At 31.6% G+C, this 19211-nt stretch overlaps 1 protein-coding gene across 1 annotated transcript in view; it reads right to left on the bottom strand.

Annotated features, from left to right (window-relative positions):
- HnRNP-K (Heterogeneous nuclear ribonucleoprotein K) overlaps positions 1 to 19211 on the bottom strand; it is a 174262-nt gene that overhangs the window by 133067 nt on the left and 21984 nt on the right. The gene's annotated exons all lie outside the window — the stretch shown is intronic.

Here is a 19211-nt window from a genome sequence, read left to right as displayed (position 1 = left end):
TCTTGGTCTTATATTCGACAGGTTATATTTATTTAAAAAAAGGTGTTTTAACCCTAATATATTTCATAGTTCCTGGACTGGCATCTAAAGCTTAAGACTGATAATCTTATTTTCACGTGACAAATTAATGATCGTGATACGTTGCTGTTGATAAATTAATGCAGTTAGTGCCCTATGCACTATTAGATGCGAAAAGGGGAATGATGACACTTTTGATGATTTCCCGTTTTATTTCTTTAACTAACAGGCGGCGTGGCGCAGTTGGTTAGACGGCCAATTGTGAAGCTGGCGTCGCGGGTTTGATTCCCGCCAGGGCAAAAAAAAAAAAGAAGATTTTTTTTCTCTATTGGTCTGGGTGTTGTGTTGTATTTTTCATAGCTCCTTTCATATCCCCTCTATCCCACCTGCTGACAAGCCTCAAAATATAATTTGCGGGTTATTCCTTTAAAAAAATAAATAAAAGAAAATACGCGTAAATTATGTATTTATAAATACGTATTTAACTTTTGTATGACTACACTAAATTGAATATGCCGACCGGTGTCAGAACATAACCGAGAAAGAATATGCTCATGTGGCATAATAGGTATTTAATCCATTTTAGATGTCGGGTTCGATTCCCGGTGAGGTCACAAAAATTGAAAGTGATTTTTCTGTGTCCTGGGCTGTAATTCACCACTGAAATTTGGCCTAGCCTGTGTTGTAAATAAAAAATATTTGAAGTCATTTATTAATTAAAATATAAATTGTTATATAAATAAATCAGTATTTACCAAGAAATAAAAATAGCGCGAAAAAGATATTTACTTTTCAGAAAAACTTAATGTAGTTTGACATAAATTTTCACACCGCTAATATATTTTGAAAAATCAAACGTGCTTTCTCAAGACAAAATAAAAATCCAAATAGGTTACAGCAGAGGGTTTTTTGCGAGAACGCAAAATATAAATCAATCAATCAAATTGAATCCAATATTCCCTACAGCCCGCTAACGATAAAAATATTGAATTTCGAGGTTTTCTTGCAATTCGAATTATTTAATACCAAAAACACGTACGACTTTCACTCAGAGAAATTTCTCTTTTCAGGCCCAAAGAGTGTTCAATGTCCTGGCCTGTTGTGGTGCAGAAATAAATAAATAATAAATAAAGACATAGATGTATATACTATTAAGCGTGTTGTCCAAGTTTTAATTAAAATTTATGTGAATGTAATAATTTTTATTTTTAGTATTCATTAATAATATGCATGCTTCTACTTTCCATTATGTTGTATCCCAACCCAACACAGCGTTCTTGGCCTCATAGAGTTAGGGATACGTTGATTTTTTTTGTAATGTGTATCTTTATATGAATAAGTAAATAAATAAAAGAAATCCAGTCAAGACCGAATCACCCTGTACTGATGTATTAGTTTTAAGGGGTTCCGGTATTGGCCCCGTATTGGGTGCAGGGGAGGGAGTGGGGGTCACTAAGACAGGTCCCCGTATCGGTTCACCATTGGTGGTCAGACGGGGGATGCGTCCCCCAATGCGCGGCGCCGGTTTTCCTTGATGGCGTTCAAAACCATTGGAAAAAGATACGAAATAAAAACCAGCGATACATATTTATTCATTTGTTTATATTTGATACAATATGCAATTACCTCACAGGGTTGCGTGTGCTCAGTTTTCAAAACAACAAAAACTATATTAATAATATCATTCATACTATGTCATAAAATTTGGTAAACTATATTCAAATACCTTTTTTTTACGGGCTACTATATTGCTCAGATTGTTCAAAGAGAAAATCTGTTGGAAATATATTATTATTTTTATTTTGTTTCTGTACTATAATAAATTATTGAAAAGTGTAATGCTTTACACAAAGACTTTTTACTCATCATGCTTTACACAAAGACTTTTTAGTCATCAGTTGAAAAGTTGTGAGACAAATGGTTTTTTGGCAGATTTTAATACATTCATGTAGGTAAGAGTTTGAAATAATGTGAGATTAAAGAGACCGCACTAGAGATAATTTTTACAAAACTGGCAATTTAAAAATCATTAATGGTTTAAAGTTTTATGGCGGGAATATGGAAGCCCAGCTATTTACAGGATTGATTAAACGTAAAAAAAAAATAATTCACGATTTTGTCCATGACTGAATATGCATTTAATGGTAAGGAATCTTCTATATTTATGATTTTGTTACAAGCCAACAATAGCAGAACCTACAGCCTTCAGTCCGATTTTTTAGAAGTAATAGATTCCACTAGTTGATAGATTTATCTTGAATTGTTAACTAACTAGAAAACAAATTACAACAGGGATGGAGAATACCTTCAAGAAGGCAATATGGAAGTCTAGGCATTTACAGGGCTTACGACCTGTCAATAGCTGGTTCGAGTGGCCACTGTACACACTGTGTAACATTCACCATTTGCCTATGTTTAAACATCCGTATTTCTTCAATTCTTCCATTTGTTGATTTTAGTGAAGTCAAAGAGCTGAAACCTTTGTTGTTGAGAAGAGATTTATCTGACTGAATTATTTCACATACTGGGCAACGCCTGAAAACAATTTCCAATTTTTAAACTTCTTCTTGGACCAGTTGGTTTTATTACAATATTTACTTATTGAAGGTATTCTCCATCCCTATTGTAATTTGTTAATCTTAATGACTCCCGAGGAGGTAAAATCCAGTCTTTTGTCTGCAAACATTTGAGCAAAATAAGCGCCTGAAAATATTTTTTATTATTACATTTTGACCAGTTTACCTATCAAAAATTGAAGACCGTTTTCACAAAGCGAAATATCTATAAAAAACCAAAATGTGTTTTTTGATGGAAATCGATTCTTGTATCGATTGGTGAAATAAAATTTTAGCAAAACGATACGTGTGCGAAGTTGTAGCGAGTCAAATTGGATTGAATTATCATTTTAATTATGTAATAAAATGCTAATATTTCAGCAAGAACATAGCTACATCTAAGTATTTGTAGGCACATAAAAAAAACATTTAATGATTTTCTTTACATTCAACTTTTCCATCCATTCATATCACGGATATTAGTTTTTGTGAAAATTCGGAAACTTTGGAATTTTTAAATGATTTCCAGTATATGAGTAAGAGTGTAGAATTTCTATAAAGCAGTATTTTTGCTTTTGTTAAAATCCTAGAAGCTATTTTTTTTATCTTAAAAACACCTTCTCCTGAAAATATCACTTTATGTAGAAATTTCGCTCTGTGAAAATGCTCCTTAATTGAGCATGGAAAATGTCGAGAAGGAAAAATAATAGCATTATCATTAGTGAAGCGTTCGGTGGTTGATCCCTGCATTATTGACATGAAATAATTTAAATATCGGCGCAAGTTGACCGTAGCGCAGGTAGGCGGTCGCGGTTGTACAAGTACGGTGGTGTGGGTTCTCGATTGATTGTTTAGCAGACGCTGTCGCCATGGAAACGTCCCAAACGCCAAAGCCAAACAAACTCGCGAGTGGACAATAAATTGAAGAATTGCCATGTGAGGGGGGGGGGGGGAGTGGAAAACTGACAGTCCTAATCGATTTTCCACTCTTCGATTTTTACAATTGTCCCTTGTTCTTCCTAACACGAAACTAGGTGTGCAAGAAAGTCTAACGGTAGATCGTTGTACACACAGATCTGGCGGCTTCCAAAAAGAATTTCGAGGCTTTTAAAAAGTTTTGTAATCATTTTGGCGAAAGTCCAATTGATGTAATTCCAGTCAGTGAAGAATTCACTTCCCCCTTTTACTCAATCCAATAAAGTACATGGTTTAATGTAGATACTTTTATATTACAAATTACAGAGAACTTCTTCGGCCAGTTTTTCTCGTTCGGCAACGAGCAATTTTTCCTCGTATGTGAGCGCCGACAGGGAGACTTAAATCCTCGGTTGCGGTATGTGGCGAGCAAGCTATGCATCGTTGGGCCCTCGTAGCAATCTTTAACAAATTCTCATTATTTCTTGAATCGCATCTGGCCCCCGATTACGGCAAGATTTACTAATGTTGTTGTTGTTAAATATATTTTTTCAGTTGCCTTCCTTAATTGCTTTGCCAAGTCCAAAGACCAATAAATACTGCAATGAACCTTTTGCACTATTCAATAAATATTTCATGTACATTTTGTAGGGAATCGACGTCGAGACAGTCACTACACCATAAGTTACACCTACGAATTATGTGAAAGCCACAAGAAATAAACTAAATAGAGACGAGTTGCGGTCCCATAGTACTGTCGCAACCTCACGGATTCGAAGTAAAAACCCTGTTTTACCAACCGCTTTTTTTTCCAATTTGTTACAAGGTAATTTACGGCTAAAAGAAAATAGGCATAAAGTTTTGGGTCAAACATAAGAACGCAAATATATATTATACATAATTGAAAATTGCCGTTGAACATATTATATTTGTATTGAAATAAACCTTATTAGAAAAGAGGAGTAGATCTTACTTTAAAGTTTTTAAGATAATTTAGGTACGTTAAAACCTTCGTGACTTCTATTTAAAAAAAAAACACTAAAAATATACGTTTTCATCCCCCATTAAAGAGAGCGCTTTGTATGTGATTATTATTCTGGATACTCTCCTCCTAAAACGAATGTAAGAGTTTTCTAGCGATAAGTTGAAATTCATGTTATGATCGCGCACATAAATTATCCGAATCATTTGGCCACAATAATATACATTTACGTGCTCTTTGACGGCGATCGGTATTTGGGAAACACGCGAGAAATGCACAAGGCACAGTACCATGTCAAAGCCGAATAGAAGCCGATCGATTTGCCCAAATATTTTAAAGCTTTTGTGCCTAATGACGTACAGACACGAGAGCCGCTGAACGATGCAAACACAAATTACTTAACAAGCCTGGGAAATATTTATGTTAACTTTTCATGGATATTAACGTACGCCCAAAATACTACTGAAATCGATGCATTTATAACCGCAAGAGTTCAGAATTTGTCCACCTTGCAATGCGTAAGGCGACTATGCTTTAGTTCTCTGGTTCAATTCCAGTCGAATTCAAAGGAAATTATTAATTTTAAAAGGTTTTCTTTGGTTATTTTCTTATTAAAATACGAAGTTTTTTTTTTTAAACAAGCGCAAGAAGGATTTAGTACAAATAGCGAAAGTCGCGAGTGGAAAGAAAATGATTACTCACCAATCCACGCTATTTTACTTAATATATACACGTTGAATATGAAAAATATATTAAATTTTTCCTGTTTCAAAATAAACTGCTTTTCTTTTTTTTAGCATTACAACAGGCCAGAAGGCCCAACAAAAGTGGTGAATTACAGAAAAGAACACAAAATCTTGAGGAATATAACGTTTATAAATCAGCGGGAATCAACCCAGAAACCTTCTGTGTGCGAGTCAAGCATCTAAGCCATAACACCAAGGAGGCCGTATTAAGGTTAGTTCTTTTTCCTTAGGAAATGCATTAAGAACATCATGTTTACATTATACTTTTACAATTAACACAATATCTATTTTTTGTCAATCATTTGGATTTTTTATTATTCACAAATAAACTTGTTTTCAGCGGAACTAATAAAAAAATTAAAAAATTATAAGCAAATTCTATTATTGTTCCGACATCAACATAATATGGCTGTTTTTATAAATGATTATTTTTCTTTTACCACTTTTAACAAAACGATATTTTTAGTACTTAGTTGTAAAAATAATGGCAACAAGGTCGAGCATGGATAGGGTACCAATAATTACAGTAGGTATGCACTTCCTGATGGCATAATGTAAGATATAAGGTAATGTCGGGCTATAATCAGCGTGTTAGTGTAAAGGGGTCCGGTGTACATTGTGTACAAAGCTAGAAAACAACGAAGAAAATGACACCTATCAAGATAATGACACAAAATTAAAGTGCAAGAGACACGAATAGCAAATTATACAAGACGGGTACAACAGTTCAAAGTACGATTGTCACAATGAAATCGCGAGAAAAAAAGAACCTTTTATTTTATTATATTATTTCTAAATACTGAACTTTCTTTTATTTTTTTATACTATATATATATTTATACTAGCGGACTCGACAGACGTTATCCTGTCCGAATGTTGGCTTGCCTGCTATGCGAAAAAATACATTTCATTGATAAGTAGGTACTTAGGTACTTGTTTGTGGTTGAATTACTAAACATAAAATAATTCATTTTCAAATAAAGAATTCTTTTTGCAAATGTCAAACTCGGTTCTTTTCACCAACAGGGGTGCATTTTTTTCATGAATACGGTTTTCAATAATGTATTTAATGTCAGTAAATATTATTTTAGTTTTTCCAAAAAATCCAGTAAAAATAAATAAATGGGAAAAAAATTATAAGGAATGTAAGGAAATAATCTGATTGGGATCCATAAAAAGTGAATGTTGTTTGTAAACGTTCGAAAACAAACATTTTTTAAACACAAAAAAAACAATCCCTTCCATTTTTTGTATAATATACATTCTCGTCGAATGCAACTCTGGTAGGTAGATGAAAAAAAGATTTATGCTTCTAACTTTTTTTTACAAATTCGATTTTAAAAAAAATATATCTACGAACACGCGCAGCGCAAAGATCTACATTTCGCTAAAAACCGCACGTAAATCGGTTAAGCCGTTTAGGAGAAGTTCAGTGACATCACACGTACAGAGGAATTATATATATAAAGATATATATATATATATATATATTTAATTTTGTGTCGTTTATGTACTTATTGAAACGTGCTTACTTAAAACAAACAACAAACAAACCATCACACCGTTTCCCCGAAGGGCTAGGCAGAGAGGATAGAACGCCATATCACTGTTTCTTTGCATACAGACCTCGCTTCCTCTACATTCATACATCTTCTCATGCACGCTCGCCGATTATTCCTACTCTTGACATGTCCATCTTCAAGTACTTAATGGACTTGATCGTGCCATGTCTTTCTCGGTCTTCCTCGTTTTCTGCATGTATCAACATTCGCAGCGTAGATCCTTTTAGCCGTTCTTTTGCCGTCTATTCGCTCTACATGTCCAAACCAACGTAGCACCCCTTTCTTGATTCTGTCGATAATGCATGTCTCAGCCTTACACAGTTTACGGATCTCGACATTTTACTAACTTCACTTAATTCAGTTTATTTACAACAATATAAACATAAAGAACAAAAATTATGAACATTTAATAAAAAAAAACAACTTTCGCATACATAAAAAAATTACAGAACGTCGCTTTAGTTCGTTTTTGTCCAACATACCACTTTTAACTTAATTGAGTTATGTGTACAGGAGTTCTGAAAAAACCTTTGTTTATAAAATTTAAATAAAAAATTAAAAAAAATTAATTGTTTAAGGTTTTTTTTAAAACGAAAATAGACTTTAAGCTGTGGTCATATCTATCCCTACTCGTATTTAGTAAAAAAAACTTTAAAGCTCTATTTCTGCAGATTTGTGTTTTGGTCTGTTGGATAAAAACGAACTGAAGCGACGAGAATATAACATGATGATTACACTAACCAGACGAGACGTGACTTGACCTTATAATATGTTTATATAATCCTAACGGGTTTTTAAAAATTGAAAAATTGTTTTCAGGCGTTGCCTAGTATGTGAAATAAATCGATGAGATGAATCTCTTCACAACAATAAAGGTTTTAGCCCTTTAACTCCACTAAAATAAACCGATGGAAGAATTGGAGAAACAGGGATGTTTAAGCATAGGGAAAATGATTAGTGTTACACAGTGTGTAAAGTGGCCACTTGAATCAGCCAATGACAGGTCATAAGCCCCGTAAATGCCTATATTTTTATATGCCCTTCTCTTAAATGGTCTCCATCCCTGTTGTAATTTGTTAATAAAAAAATAATAAGTTTTGAAGTGACAAGAGGCAATGTATTTCTTCATATAAGGCAATCAGTGCCATAGAATACTTAATTGTTTTTTAATTTAAAGTTAATAATTACAGTTTGGAAAAAAATGCTTAAAAAGTAATGATTTTAATTTGAACAAAGATAAATTAAAAAAAACCTTCATTTACATGTTCGTTTGATGATTTTTATGATGTCAACAGAGAGGGAAACATTTTTGAGAAGGGAATATGAAAGTCTAGGCATTTACAGGGCTTATGACCTGTCATTGGCTGATTTAAGTGGCCACTTTACACACTGTATAACATTTACCATTCTGCACATGTTTGAACATCCACATTTCTTCAACTCTTCCATCTGTTGATTTTTGTGAAGTAAAAGAGCTGAAACCTTTATCATGTGACACATTTATATGGTGATTTAAACATGATTTTTTACGCAAATTCGATAACCTTTTTAATTGCATACAACCAATGATATGCAATCGTTATTTTACAATATTTTCGATATATTGTTCTTATTCAGTCAAGTTACATTAGAATACTTAATTTTGATGATGATATCAGAAGAGTTATATTGTTTAGCAAGCTGGAAGATATCCGCGTTAATTCCGATTGATCGCTAGTAAATAATAAATAATAAAGGTAAGAACGACATCTACTGAAATAGCGTATTATGCGTATATTACTAAGGTCTACAAGATGTTACAGATCGTGGGGAGGTAAAGACTTTTAACATCTTTCGAATGTTTGTAAAACGAATTTATAAACACGTCGTCATACCAAGTAAACATTTTTACCTTTTCTTTGATGCGACTACCGCGGAATTCTTATATAAAAATATGCATAATGAAAATTGATCCAATGTTTTTAAATTTATTCACGCATTACATATTCGTGATTTAACGTGTTATGACGTTTTTTGAATAGTGTTGCTATTGATGAGGTGTAAATACCCCAAATAAGAAAAATACTTAACGATGCTACGCTTTATTTGTTATGGGTAAGTTTTCGTCAGATAGTAGGTAAAAACATATTTTATCGACACGTTAAATAAATTAAGAAGTAGATGTTTTAAAATTAATATGTGTTTTTACACAGTATTTTATCGATACTTTATCATTGCTTTAATACTGAAACCACCCAAAACATTCGAAACAATAAATTCATTATAATTTAAATGTTTGATAATTCTATTTTTTTGTTAATTTGGGCAGAACTTACATTTTTTATATTTAGCAAACGGAAAAAAAATAGCTTTTAATATTGAAATTTAAAAATGGGACCAAAGTATTTTGTGAACAATTGGTATTGATAGAAAAATACTAAACGGTTTAGTTTTCCTCTAATACACCTACTCAGACAAAGTAATCATTTTCACAACGAAAATTACACGTGTGTGATGTCGACGTAATTACAAGTTCCTGAAAATTCTTAAAAAGAAATAACTTTTCTACGCCATTAGGGAAAAGTATAATGCAAAATTAATCTATACGTTTCCGCTTTGATGTGTCATGAAACAAATGCTATTTATAACAGGGTATGCCTGGCAAAGTATGTAATCCTTTGGTAAAATAAGTCATTCAAATCAATTTATGTAATGTTCCGGAAATACGAAAAGGGTAATCTGCATTATCACTACCGTACGTACATTGGTACTAAAAGATTGATGACGATATATGCACATATTATGTACATATGTATTTGAAATACTCTTTTCTAAATAAACTTTATAGTATATCTATGACTTACATCTATTAAAAAAATACATGAATATCTCTCCCTAAAACTAAAACGTAATTATGTTTGTTTGCACTGTAGTCAGTACTAACATATTTTCCCCGACGCCAGAAAAGCAGCATTTTTAAAGTCATACAATATTGCATAAAATAAACGTTTCTATGCTGGAAATACGAAAAGCAGACGTCACGATTCTTGCGCTGAAATCTCGAATGAATTCTGATAAAATTATCGATAAAATCGACTCGAATTTTCAATAGGGGAAGGGGGGGCTAGTTGTTACAGGGGCAAGTTGTTACATTGTAAATAACTCCCCGACCACTAGGTTCTGTGGCGTACGTGTCACACAGCATGTCTAGGTATCGTGTCCGCAGTGCTCGACGGAACGTTGCTCTTGCCGGTCGTGCGTAATTCAAATAAAACCGATTAGTGTATTTCGTATCTGAAAGTAACTTTCGTTAATTGATTTTGAAGTTTAATTGTTCTCCAACCATAAAAGGTAAGTTGATTCAAAGTAAATTGGTAAAAGTCTACATGTCTCTGCTTGCATTCAGATAATATATCGAAATAATAACACTTTCCGTGTTAATGTTATAACAATTTGTTTTTATTTTGGGTCAGAGGGGCTAGTTGTTACAACAATGTGGGGGCAAGTTGTTACTGTAACAACTAGCCCCACAACGTTTCCCTTTTACTTCAAATGGCATGTTTATATAAAAATGTTAAACAATTTATTATTATTGTTCTAGAATTTATATAACAATGGTACGGACATATAAAAAAAAAACCAATAGAGGGGAAATTTCCGAGGAGACCTACAAAAGAGCAGCTAAAGAAGTAACAGAAAAAAAATTATCCATTCGAAGAGCTGCCGAAGTATACAAAGTAAATTTTATGACGTTACATCGTTACATAAAACGTCAAGAGGATGGTCCAACCACGTCTAACTTAGTGGGTTACAACAAGCCTCGCCAAATATTTTCTGTCGATCAGGAAAAGGAACTTACAGCATACATAAGTAAATGTAGCAAAATATTTTATGGCTTATCAACTACTGATGCAAAGAAGTTAGCATTTGAATATGCTTTTAAAAATCGAATCCCTTATCCCATGAATTCGAATGATAAAAATACAGCAACAAAAGATTGGTTGCAGGGTTTCATGAAACGAAATGAGACTTTGTCAATTCGCACGCCGGAAGCAACAAGCCTGAGTCGGGCGACAAGTTTCAATAGGCACAATGTAAACGAATTTTTCAATAACCTGGCAAATGTCTATGAAAGATTTCCTTTTGAGTGTCAAGATATCTGGAATTTGGATGAAACAGGCGTTACAACCGTCCAAAAACCTTCAAAAATACTAGGTATCAAAGGTGCGCATCAAGTAGGAGCAATTACATCTGGAGAAAGAGGGACTCTCGTCACAGTCCTATTAGCAGTTAGTGACAGTGGAAATTCAGTTCCGCCACTTTTTGTATTTCCTCGTAAAAATTTTAACCAACATTTTGTAGTTGATGGTCCTCCTGGATGTATAGGGACAGCAAACCCAAGCGGATGGATAAGTTCAGAAAGTTTCATATTATTTATGAATCACTTGGTGAAACATGTAAGGTGCTCAAAGGAAAAACCAATTTTACTAGTCCTTGATAATCATTCATCGCACCTGACAATTGATGTGCTGAATTACAGTAAATATAATGGAATAACTCTTTTATCGTTTCCACCACACACATCACATAAACTGCAACCCCTCGATCGATCGGTATATGGTCCTTTTAAAAGATTTACAAACAGCGCTGCAGATGGGTGGATGAAAAATCACCCAGGCCAGTCAATGACTATTTACGATATACCCGGAATAGTTAAACTATCTCTCCCGCTTGCCATTACACCTAATAACATTATGTCAGGCTTTCGAGTAACAGGTATATGGCCATATAATCGAGACATCTTTTCAAAGGAAGACTTTGAGCCTTCCGAAATTACCGATCGTCCAATGCCTGATAACGTTAATGCTGAAAAGGTTGCTTCTGTGGTCAATGAACCACATTCATCTTCTCCTTTACAACCTGCAACCTCCAGTGGTGAAGCTCTACCTCAAAACCAAGAAGCTCAATTATCTATTTCCACGGAACCGCAACCATCAACAAGTGGCATCAATAAAATACAACATACCACGCCTGAACAAATTAGGCCATATCCTAAAGCTGGACCAAGAAAGGGAGGTAACAATTCCAGAAGGAAAATAAAATCAGCAATATTGACTGACACTCCGATTAAGAACCAAATCGAGCTGGAAGAGAGCTTGAGGAAGCAAAAACAAGCCGCCAAATCAATTAAAAAAAACATTACGATGGGTGCCTTTAAAAATAAAAAAACGTCAAAGAAACTGAAGAAAAAACAAGTGTTGGATTCTTCTTCCGACTCAGAACACGAAGAATGCCTGTGTTTGGTGTGCATGGAGAGTTTTGATTGCTCCAAACCTGGACAGGAATGGATCCAGTGTACCAAATGCAGTAAATGGGCACACATTTCTTGCATTCGTGGCGATAAAGTTAATTTTACATGCCCAAATTGTGATTCGGACATAGATTTAAGCGATTAAATATTCAAAACTTAATTTTACATGTTATTATATATATTCTACATAATTATTGTTAGCAATTACATTTTTTTTAAATTTTTGTTTTTGTTCGTAACAACATGCCCCCACGTTGTAACAACTTGCCCCTGCGTGGGGCACATTGTTACAGTTTTTTATTATTTTTAAATATGCTATTATTATTTTTGTGGACTTTGTTGGAACACATTTTAATTGTTTTATTATATTTAAATATGTGTACATTAAGATATAATCAATATTATGTGTTTGAAAATAAACAGTTACCAGATATTCAACGTTTTATTTTTTTGTAACAACTAGCCCCCCCTTCCCCTACGGAGATTGGAAATTTAAGTTAAACTTTGAATATCTTTGTCTGTGTCTGTAACATGTGTGCAGATTTAATTTTTAAATAGTATTTTAAGTGTTTTTATTTTTTTTTATTAATTAATAATGTTAAAAACCCATTCGTGTTATATAAACGTATTATAAGGTCAAGTTTGATCAACTATAACTCCTTTATGTTAACAATATGCTCCTTTATGTTGATTTTTAATTTGTCTCCAATATTATTTTTTAATTAGTCAGGCGAGACATTTAATAAGTCCATTGCATAGTATTTTTGACTGTCTTGCATTTGTCGTGTGGTAGTAGTGTTTGTCTGGCATTATATTTGTGTTAAAAAATTATATCAAACTGGCGTTTTCAGTTTTTTCCGTACAGTTCAGTAAAGTTACTAAAAGCATCTCATATTTTATTTATTATTAAGAGTATTCATAGAACATAATATATTTGATGTGTATAAGACAAATAAATTATGTATTAGTAAGCTAAAGAATATGTCCCAAGGTAAGTTCCGATTGCTCTGGACTACTCTTCATAAATCAAGCGCCTACGAATTAAAATTATAAATTCAAATCTGCTCGTAACTACATAGAGGACAAACAAATTAGTTTCTTCAGCGTTGTTCCACTTTCCACTTTCCTGATACTAACGCTTTCGAAACAGTTATGAAGATTGGTATTTCTTATTAATATTTTTGTTTTTAAACTTTTATGACACATCATTTATACTACGAGAAGTTAATTCAATGGTTTTGTTTGCATATATGAATGTATTTAAATAAAGACCGTAAAAAAATATGTACCGTTTGGAGATTAAAATTTTTTAAATACAGGTGCGTATACAAAGGAGTATACCCTTAATATCGTAATTTATTAAGAAAGGTATTACTTAAATATAAGCCCGAGACATTACATTAAAAGCATTAGATTGAATCAAATAAAACCTTATAATTAATTTATTAAATAGGATAACCAACCGAATGCGAACAATAATAAATGTAATTTTTTACGTAACCGATCACTACTCCATTAATTATAATGTAATAAAACTACTCACAAACACCTTATATAATTTACCTAAATATAAGTAAAGGGGTAATCATTTCGTATCGAAATATATCTAGGTACAAGCAAATTAGGTAAAAAAAAAAAGCGTTTTATCGATAAATATAAATTATTACAGAGTGTTCGAATGTTTAATAGCCTATATTAAGTTAGTGCCTATCGGTAAACCAAGTAAACATATAGTTTTTGCTTGATTAAGTACGCGCAACTAAACGTTTTATTTTAAAACTTTCTGACACGAACATATAAGCAAAGATTATTAAAGATTAGAATGGACTACCTTAATGGTTTGTTAAATTTAGGCTTAGTTCGTCAGGAAAACATAGCACATCGAAATTATACATCATAAATTAAAACAAAGTCGAAGTGATACACCCATATTATAAATTACGCATTTTTAAATGGTGTTATATTATAAGCTACGCCAAAAAAAAACGATTATTTGCTTAATAAAACATCTTTTATAAAACATTCAAGTTTGTTAGTGAAAATTCTGTGTAGATATTCATTGTAATTTATTGAAGAAAATAAGATACGAGTACTTCAATATCTACAAAATATTTTTTTCAATTTTAAGTCATTCTTTAAACTGAAGTTTCACCATCTTCTTTCCTTTTAATAAATATTTGAAGATACTTCAAATTTCAGTTCACTAGAGTAAAACAAGTAAAAAAAAAAAAAACATTTATGTTAAGTATGCAGTGTACAATTTTTTTCACTGTTTCACCACTCAGATAATTTCAAAATGCCAGAAAAAAAAAGAATGGCGAAAACTTTCTACAGAATTTATTGGTAATATTGCTCGGGTCATTTAAAATGTCATATTAATAAAGCAGACATATTGCCAAAGTCTAAAATCACTCAACACCGGTAGAAAAAAACATGCACAATTTGTTATTTGGAGATGTCTGACTAATTAACTGGACGATCGACATGTCGAAATTTTATTGGCTAAGTAAGGGTCAAACCCAGTCATGTCGTGCTTCATTTTTGACGAAATGTAATGTTGGGAAAACAAACTGCTATCAAGGAAAGTGGAGTAATTATTTTCCAAACACAGGTTGTTGCCGTCAAACAATACATACTATCGCTTTGTAATAAAGAATTCAAAAACCTTCCCCGGTGCCGTAAAAATTAAATTTAAAATGGGTGACTTATATCTAGACGTATTATGTATTAAATTAACGGGAGGTTTATCAGTGGCGGTACTTTCATAGGCGGCTAAAAAAACTGACAATATTGTTTTTTGTTCAAATGTTGGAAAAAATTCTGATTGTACCACAAACATCGGCAAATATTTTACCGTCCCTTAGTGATAGGAAATATAATAAGTTTTACAGCTAATGTTCAGGACTGAATTTTCTTATGGTGGAGGGATTTAGAATCATTCGATGATTTTCAATGATTTTAATTGTTGATCAGTTATATTACGTAATTTCAATATCGCACCTTCAATAAAATTGAGTCATACCACAGAAGAATCTGGTTTTGCGAATACATTATTTTTTAAAACTGCTTAAAAATACAAATAATTCTAGCTTTACGACTTAACCACTTTACGACACACTTTACTAACACTTATTTGCACGCGACCATTCTCAAACAGTGTCACCTTTTAAGTTTTTTCTTTATGGCAATCGATATTTTGAAAGATATAATACCAATTTGAAAACAAATCTAAGTATATTTTGGATCGGGTTGTGGTCCCGTGGCTAGAGTTGCAGACTCGCGGATCAGAGGTTCGAGGTTCGAACCCCGCTCTACACCAACTTGATTTCCATTTTCTAATAGTGAATTCTTTACAATTCTTTGAAAATGGGCACCAAAATTAAAATATTTAGGTGAATTATAAGAACGCATATATCTCTTTTTAAAAAAATGCATGACACATCGACATTGCTTTATGGGGTGAAAAAAAAAAAGCTCAATTAAAAAACATGGTTTAAAGACAACATATAATTTTAGTTTCTAGGCTCTCCTGGAAATTCTGTTTATTTAAAATGACTTTATTTTATCCGATGTGCGACATATACCTTTAATTTTTTTTACTATTTTTTTTTACTAATTTTTTTTACTAATTTTTTTTTACTAATTTTTTTTATTTTTTATTTTTTTTAAAATATGTTTTTTAATATTCTCTTATATAATATCTTATTTAACCGAAATACCTACCTGTGCAGTTACATTGTGTATGGATATGTACATGTGTATGTGAGTTTGATATTTGGTTAATTATCATAAACACTTTATTTTATTTTAGTTTTTGAGTTTTTTTTTTATTTTTATAATTATTATTTTCTTCAATTAAGTTGTTCTTCTTATAAGGCTCAATAATTATCGCAAATGTTATACTCGCTGCATATGTATGTATACTTATTATTATGTTATCCGCACTGTAAAATGTACATACATATCTAAATTTAATATCTATTCTTAACTTCTTATTGGTAATATTTATCTTTTAGCTTACGAGAAGGCCTGTAATTGGATCTTAATATATAATTTAACCTACACTGTAATTAATAAACATTGTAATCTGTTGGCTTTCCAAAATAAAATAATAAAAAAAAAAAAAAAAAAAAGAAACAAAAATTGAATGTATCTGTAATTTCCAACGATAATATTAATACTAGTAAATAATTAAATGTTAACATCCCAGGATAGCTAATATTTTTCCAAAAAAATCAATACTAGCATACTTAATGATATATTGCAACCAAGTCACATCAGTAGTCTTGAAATATAATTTGACAAAGCCGTTTACAAAAACACCTTTGAATACTTTTACGAAATACCCTCCCCCGCCCCTTGACACACAAAGCGGAAAATTAATGATTTACCTGTAACCCACCTATTAAGCTTGTTACCCAACTTCGATAGCGATCTGCGAAACACAATCAATGTGAAATGATATTTTGCTAAGCGAATTATTGCTTCGTGTATGAATCGAATGAACTTATATCAGTATTGGTCTATTTCCAATAATTTTAGCAATTGTTTGCGATCATAAAGGAAGTTTAATGCATTTATTTTTCTGTATATAACATAGATATTACAATATACTAGCTGGAGCATATTATAATGTCCACAAATAACCTCCGGGTTTTCTATCCGCTGTCCACTCCTGTGCGGCAGACTATCAGCGGACGTCCGGGACCAGAGATGGATGCCTTGTAATGTAGGAACACATGAATTAAAGTTTGCTGGAAGCATCCATAAGGTATTTTTACAAATCAATAATGACGTTGAAAGCATATTTAATATTTAGAGCGGACTTTACGACTCTAATGATATAACTATCTATGCATAAAAAGTTTTAATTTATAATTTTCGGGTTTAAAAACCAGCACACACAAACGTACAGGTATGGCGCGGTAGCGGGGCGATGTTTGTCCCATACAGCGTCTAGTTTTTAGGTAATTCAAAATATGCATATTTTAAATTTTGAAAAATTATCCGACGTTGCACGGAAAAAAGTTAATACCGTTACCATCGTAATATTTGCTGATTTAGTAGTATTAAAAAAAAAACGTGAAAATACACTATGGGATCGCCCCAGGTTGATGAAAGCTGCGCCTTTAATTATAGATATTGTTAGATTGTCTACGATTGTGTATTACGTGTCAGTAATTACCATTATTAGGGACTTGTGTTTTTAAATGGGGTTTTTGCTTTACAGGTAAACCCTAGGCACGTCACTGGTTTATACTATATAGATGTTCTGTATATAAAACATATATTATATAACGATGAGGGGAGTTTTCATGCTGAAAGTTTCACCCCGCAAACTCTTAGTAAAACATTAAATTTATTCTCCTAAAATGTGCCATATTTATATTGCGAATATGTTTCGATTTTGATGGGGAAAATGGCAGCTTTAAGAAAGGGGAAAAGCGAATTTAATTATTTACAATTCTGCACGATTTATTATTTATTTGATACTTTGCGGGAATACGTATAATTTGGGTTAATGTATTAATTACATGCATTTTTAAAACATGTTTTTTTAGTAATTATAACAGTAACTTTTCAAATTTTCTTGCACTAAAAAAAAAATGTTCAGTTCAGTGCTACGGTGGCGATTATTTAAAATTAAATTTATTGAAATATTTTTTAAGCAAAGACCTAACTAACTAACCGTTATCATGGTTATAAGTGGATTTCTATAGTTGTAATTATAATCATAGTAATTTATTTATTAATGTATTTCACAGTTTTAAAATGTACAGAGTTTCTTTGTTTCAGGTCCCGACTAGCTAGGAAATTCCTGTGTTAAGGAAGGACCTTATTTTTTACATTGTTTTTTTTTTAAATCTATAATTTCATTAAATGATGCTTAATAAATTCAAAGAATAATAATAACATAAGAAAAAAATCAATATAAATATAAATTAGAAAACATGCAAGTAATAATAATAAAATTGAATCATAAAAATAAATTAGAAAATATGGCATTAATAGTAAAGAAATGAGACATAATTATTATGAAATAGAAAACATACCGATAATAATAAAAATTGAAGCATAAATATACATTATAAAATATAACATTAGTAATAAAGAATTTTAACAAAAATAAAAATTGGAAAACATACCGATAACAAAAAAAATTGAAGCATAAATATAAATTTGTAAATATATAGTTAGTAATTAAAAATTGAAGATCAAAAATAATTATAAAATAATTAACTATAGTATTGTATCATACTATTGTAAGCTACTTATGCTAATGATCTGCTGTTAACTCATTTTATGTTCATGATATACCGACTTTTTTATATCTTCTGTATGCTGACATACATTTATTTTTCTTATTTTTATTTTTCTTTTTATAAATCCATGTTTTAATATTGTTTTTTTTATTTTTGCATAACTGAACTAATTATAATGTTATATTTTATATTGTAAAAGACACTTGTGCCATATAATATATAATATGGTATAATACATAATAATACATACCAAAATATACATTAACGGTAAAATGAGAAGTGAATATTCAAAAGCTTCACATACATGCTATTATTTGTTATTTTTTGCTTATATTAAACAGGTGCCTTCTCGTGGCCATTTTTAAAATGCAGATATGTTACTAATATATATCCCTAAGTAGACAATTGATTATAGAGTAATCTGGAGATAGTAAATGAGCCCCAATAACAATTGCAAGTTAACAGAGTTATCTTCTAATGGGCTTTACTTATAAACCAGGTGTATAAGGCTTATTGTATATAAAAAAAAACAAATTTTTTATACGAGAGTTTGTACATTTGAAAGAAAATTTAAAGCACATACGTCGGTAACCTGCAATTAAGCATGTTTCAAAAACAATTTCATTAAGAAAATTCGATTTTACTTTATGGACAATTGAAAATAACTCTCTTAAATTCCCATTGTAATCGTGTAATAGTACTTTCCTTTAGATTCTAAGATTCTTTAGGCCCTTTTTTACCGACCTTTAACTTAAGCATCCTGATGTGTAGAAGTACAAGATATTATAATCAATTAAATAAAATTTTAATTGGGTTGTGTGATCAACCGAAATCAATAAAATAAGTAGAATATAATATTTTTGATCAATACACCACGAAG

Source organism: Micrasema longulum, unplaced genomic scaffold (assembly GCF_059751315.1).
Source record: "Micrasema longulum isolate JH-2025_06_02 unplaced genomic scaffold, ASM5975131v1 h1tg000607l, whole genome shotgun sequence".
NCBI classification, from domain to species: domain Eukaryota; kingdom Metazoa; phylum Arthropoda; class Insecta; order Trichoptera; family Brachycentridae; genus Micrasema; species Micrasema longulum.
Note: the sequence above shows the minus strand (reverse complement) of the source record. Positions and strands in the feature narration are given on the sequence as shown.